The sequence below is a fragment of the Chrysochloris asiatica genome, unplaced genomic scaffold, assembly GCF_000296735.1.
Source record: "Chrysochloris asiatica unplaced genomic scaffold, ChrAsi1.0 scaffold00011, whole genome shotgun sequence".
Classification (NCBI taxonomy): Eukaryota; Metazoa; Chordata; class Mammalia; order Afrosoricida; family Chrysochloridae; genus Chrysochloris; species Chrysochloris asiatica.
Window position 1 is genome coordinate 13983295 of NW_006408529.1, and position 6043 is coordinate 13989337.

General features: G+C 38.1%; 1 pseudogene; it reads left to right on the plus strand.

Moving 5' to 3' along the window:
* LOC102834352 overlaps nucleotides 1-6043 on the plus strand; it is a 24171-nt pseudogene that overhangs the window by 1022 nt on the left and 17106 nt on the right.

A 6043-nucleotide genomic window follows, 5' to 3' on the forward strand; every position in this document is an offset into this window, starting at 1 on the left:
AAACTTACTAAAGCACCCTTCAACCCACACTTTTATCCCATTCCTTCTTATCCCTCCTCCCCCCAGCTTTAAGTTAGAGGAGAGGAAGCATATTTCTCTGGTCAAATAAACAAACAGATTCAGGGGAGATCAAAAAAAAAAAAAAAGCAATGGGATGACATATACAAAACTCAAAGAAAAAAAATTGCCACCCAAGAATATACGCCAGCAACGATGTTTCTCAAATATGACAACAAAATTAAGACATTTCAAGAGGAGGTGGGGTTTTATGGCGGCTAGGGTAGAGGTGCAGTGAGGTTCGGCATCAGCAATAACACAAAATACTAGGCAAAGCAGATTCAGAGCAGAGCTCCAAAACTCGGAACCACATAGGCAGGAATATTTAAAAAGTTTGAAGGCTTATAGCTAGAAATCGTTTACTTTTGAATCTGCTGGGCGCTGTGGCCGGAGCCGACAACCTGGGCGAGACCCAAATGGCAAGACCAAGTGAGGAAGCAGACACATCATGGAAAAACTCCACAGGAACCTTGGCGCAAAGGTGGACAGTACACTTTGTCAGTTTTGCTTTGTTCTGATTTTCTTTTTCTTTTTTTTTTTTTGGTATCTGTTCATTGGCACTCTGCACTGTTTGTGAACCTCTATTCTGGTGACTAGAGGGGGTGCCTGAGTGAGTGGACACCCCCACCCTCACCACTGGTGGGTTCTTCTGCCACGCATACGCACAGATACTCTGCCCAAGAGCTGGCCCTGAACTGTGGTTTTTGTTTGTTTGTCTTTAATACAGAAAAGGCCAGAACAAGGGATGTGGAGAGGGAAAGAGAGTTTAAAAACAAAACAGGTAGAAAATTAAAATAAATCCTGAGGTATAGCATAACAACCAAGAGTGGCATCTTGAAATCTATCAGACAGCTTTGAAGACAAGAAGCTGAAAGAGGACATTAAAGTCATACTTATATTATGCTACAGACTTTTTTTCTCCTTCTCTCCTTCCTCTCCCTTTTCTGCGATTATAGATTACAGCATCCATTCTAGTTTTTGTTGTTGTCGTTTTTCCCTTGTTTTTTTTTTTTTTTTTTTTTTTTGCTGTTGCTGCTTTGCTGCTTTATGCTCCCTTTCAACCTTTGGGGGATTCTTTATCTCCCTATATTGCCCAAGAAGAGACAGCAACTGCTGCTATATAGTCACGCTACAATCATACTCTATAAAACAACAAAATCCAGGCAAGAACCATTACCAACTACCATATACTAGGGAGGCAGACAACACCTGTGAAAGTTACTCTGAGTTAAGCAATAAGAAGAGTGAAAAGGGAAAGCCACATTCTGATCATATCTACATTGAGGCAATCAGAAAGCATAAAAAATATCAAAACACATGTTCAATTAAGTATTAAGGCCACAGATAAACACTAAACATGTCCAAGAAAGAAAAGCAGATGATCATATAAGTACATGTCCAGAAACAAGATAAAATGTCTGAGACAAATGACCTAGAGGTAGACCTGGATTACATTCTGGAAGGAGGGAAGGCCTTGTAAATGCCTGAGAAGGAATTAAAAAAATGATTACAAAATATTTCAAAGCACTTTATAACGGAGTTAAGAAAAATAGGGAAGAAGTCAGGAAAGCGCTACAGGAACAATCAAATAAGATAGATAGAGCATAGGAAACAATTCAAAACTTACAGAAAGAGGTCCAAATGATCAATAATAGAATACCAGAAACAGACAATACACTGAAAGGGCAAAGGAGTAGACTAGAAGAGATGGAAAGCAGAACCAATGATCTGGAAGACAAATCTCTCAATACCACTAAGAGAGAAGAGCAAACAGAAAAAAGGATAAAAAATAAATCTGAAGAAGGTCTAAGATTCATGTTGGACAACATGAAGAGGAATAATTTAAGAATTATCTGCATTCCAGAATAAGAAGAATCACAAAAGTCCACAGAGGAAATAGTTGAAGAACTGCTGGAAGAAAATTTCTAAACATTCAAGCTCAATGAACCCCAGGAAGGGTGTTGTTATTAGATGCCATCGAGTCAGTACTGATTCATAGTGATGTTATGCACAGCAGAATAAACCACTGCCCAATCCTGCGCCAACCTCACTACTGTTGCCATGCTTGAGTCCATTGATGCTGCACTTGGCCAATCCATCTCATTGGGGGTCTTCCTCTTTTTCTCAGACCATCCACCTTACCAAATATGACATCCTTCTCCAGCGTCAGGTCCCTCCTGACAATATGTCCGAAGTATAAGAGATGAAGTTTGGCCATCTTGGCCTCCAAGGAGCACTCTGTATTGCACATCTCCTCAAACGGATCTATTGGCTCTTTTGGAAGCCCAGGAAGGATAGACATTAAAAGAAACTCACCGAGACAGATCATAATCAAGTTCTCCAAAATCAAAGATAAGGAGACACTCCTGAAAGCAACTAGGGAAAATAGAAGTGTCATACAAAGTCAGGCAAGTCAGATTACGCTCGGATGTTTCAGCACAAACCATGCAAGCAAGAAGGCAATGGGGAGACATATAAAACCCTGAAAGAAAAAAAACTGTCAACCAAGAATCCTTTATCCAGTAAAGCTATCAATCAAATACGACAGTGTAATCAAAACATTCCAGGATAAACAGAAGCTAAGGGATTTTGCCAAAGCCAACCCTACACTACAAAACATCCTAAAGGGAGATCTGTGGACTGAGAACCAACAAGAACAGACAACAACCAGAGATTGACATTCGTGGCAGCACCTCCTAGAACTAAATCAACAGAAGGAAGAGTCAAGAACAGAACAAAACTATAAGAACGAACTCAGAGAATCTGGGAGGTGAGTCTATGATCAAAACAATTATAATATAAAAGAAGGTAAATATGTAGGTACAGAGATCCAGATGGTGAGAAGGTCAGGTAGATTACAGGATAAGATAGACTGCACTAAATGGAGGGAAAAGTTAATGGACTATAAGGTAAACTCAAAGAAAATTAACACTTCACACATACCAAGAAAATGAAAATCCAAAAAGAACATGGAAACATTAAAACTATGAGGAAGGAAACTCACAAGAAAGAACACAAAAAGGATGAATTCAGCAAATGAAGACACATAGAAAAAAGAAAGCAGTAACACCACAAAAAAACAAACATAATGGTAGCAAATAATACATACTTACCGATAATTACACTGAATGTAAATGGAATAAATGCACAAGTTAAGAGATGGGGGGTGGCAGAATGGATAAGAAAACAAGATCCTTCAATATCCTGTCTGCAAGAGACACATCTCACACAGAGACAAAAACAGATTAAATGTCAAAGGATGGAAAAAAATATATACTAAGCTAATTTCAATTAAAAAAACCAATAGAAGTGACAGTATTAACCTCTGATAAAATAAACTTTAAGGCAAAAACCAGCATAACAGATAAAGATGGACATTATCTCATGATTAACGGACAACTGAACAAGATGACATAACCATAATAAATATCTATGCTCCCAAGGAAAGAGCCCCAAAATATATAAAGCAAACTCTAATAGATTTGAAGAGAGAAATAGATGAATCTACAACAATAGTGGGTGATTTTAATACACAGCTTTTAAAAATGGATAGAACACCCAGAAAGAGACTTGACAAAGACACAGAAGAACTAAATAACACAATCAGCCAACTGGACCTCATAGATGTGTACAGAACATTCAACTCAACAACAGCACAATACACATTCTTTTCCAGTGCACATGGAACATTCTCCAGAATAGACCATGTGTTAGGCCACAAAACAAATCTCCATAAATTCACAAATATCAAAATACTACATAACATCTTCTCAGACCACAATGCTATCAAATTAGAAATTTAACAATTGGAAGACCAAGGAAATAAAGTCAAATACATGGAAACTGAATAACACCCTGCTGAAAAACGACTGGGTAGTAGAAGAAATTAAACGTGAATTCACAAAGTTCCTAGAAACAAATGAGAATGAAAACACAACATACCAAAATCTTTGGGACATGGTATAAGTGGTGCTGAGAGGGCAATTTATTACAACAAATGCACACATCCAAAAAGAAGAAAGAACCAAAATTAACACATTAACACAGCATCTACAACAATTAGAAACAGACCAACAGAGGGAACCTACAGCAACCAAAAGAAAAGAAATAATAAAGATTAGAGCAGAAATAAATGAGATAGAAAACAGAAAAACTATAGAAACAATCAACAGGACAAGAAGCTGGTTCTTTGAAAGGATTAACAAAATTGACAGACCAATGGCAAACCTAACAAAAGAAAAGACGGAGAAGGCACAAATAACACACATTAGAAACCACATGGGTGATGTCACAACGGAACCAAAGGAAATCAAAGGGAAAATAACAGAATACTATGAAGAGTTATACTCCAACAAATTTGAACTTAGATGAGATGGATACATTTTTAGAAAAATTCAACCTACCTAAACTTACACACAGTGAAGGAGAACAGACCCATAATAAAACAGGAAATTGATCAGGTTATCAGAAGACTCCCAACCAAAAGAAGTCCAGGTCCAGATGGCTTCACTGGTGAGTTCTACCAAACATTCAAGGAAGAGCTGTCACCAATTCTAGTCAAATTATTTCAGAAGATAGAAGAGGATGGAAAACTTCATAATACATTTTATGAAGAAAGCATATCCCTCATACCAAAACCAGGGAAGGAAGTCACTAAGAAACAAAATTATAGACCAATATCCCTCAAGAACATAAATGCAAAAATTCTCATCAAAATCCTAGCCAACAGAACCCAGCAACACATCAAAAAGATAATACATCATGATCAAATGGGATTCATATCAGGGATGAAAGAATGGTTCAACATTAGAAAAACAATCAACTTTATCCAACATATAAATAAGAAAAAAGAAAAGAACCACATGATCATATCGATTGATGCAGCAAAGGCATTTGACAAAATCCAACATCCATTCCTAATAAAAACACTCAACGAAGTAGGAAATGAAGGGAAATTTCTCAACATAATTAAGAGCATATATACAAAACCAACAGCCTACATTACTCTTAATGGAGAGAAACTGAAAGCCTTCCCTCTGTGAACAGGAACCAGACAAGGAAGCCCTTTGTCACCGCTCCTATTCAATACTGTGCTGGAAGTCTTAGCAAGAGCTATATGACAAGACAGGGAATCTAAAGGCATCCATATCTGCAAAGAGGAAGTAAAACTCTATTTGCAGACGATACAAGCCTACACGTAGAAAACCCCAATGACTCAGTAAAAAAGCTACTAAACCTCATTGAAAGTCATCAAAGTGGCAGGATATAAGATCAACATACAAAAATCAGTTGGACTCCTCTATACCAAAATCGACACTGCCAAAAAGACATTAGGAAAGCAATACCATTTACAATAGCCACCCAAAGGATGAAATATGTAAAGGAATATTTAGAAGGTTGGAAAGCTTACAGCTAGGGGAATTTGTGGCAGAAGCAAGAAATCCTTTGTTTTCTAGTTCAGAACGCTCAGCTGCTCCAGGAGCCACCATCTTGGGAGAGACCAAGCAGGGAAGGATCAGAGCAGTCACGGACGCCTGACATAACTGCGGAGATAAAGGTGTGGTCATTAGTTTCTTTTGGTAGCTATTCATATGTCCCTTGCTGTCTGAGCACCTCCATTCTCATGACTATAGGGGTGCCTGAGCTAGTGGACACCCCAGCCCCACCCTCGTAGGGTTCTACTACACATGCGCACAGATCTTCATGGAATTTAAAGAGACAGTTTCCAATTAAAACCAAATGACCACAGCTGCCCTGAACTGTTTATAACTAAAAAAAAAGGCCTGAATGGGGATTATGAAGCGGGACAAGCAGACAAAAGAGGAAAGAGGCCGAAAATTAAATCCTAAGTTATGTCAAAATGACCAACAGTGGCATCTTGAAATTTCTCAGGAAGAAGAGTGAAAAGGGAAGCCCATTACCTGATCACATCTACCTGGAGGCATTCAGAAAGCATAAAAAATACCAAAATACATAGCCATCTAAG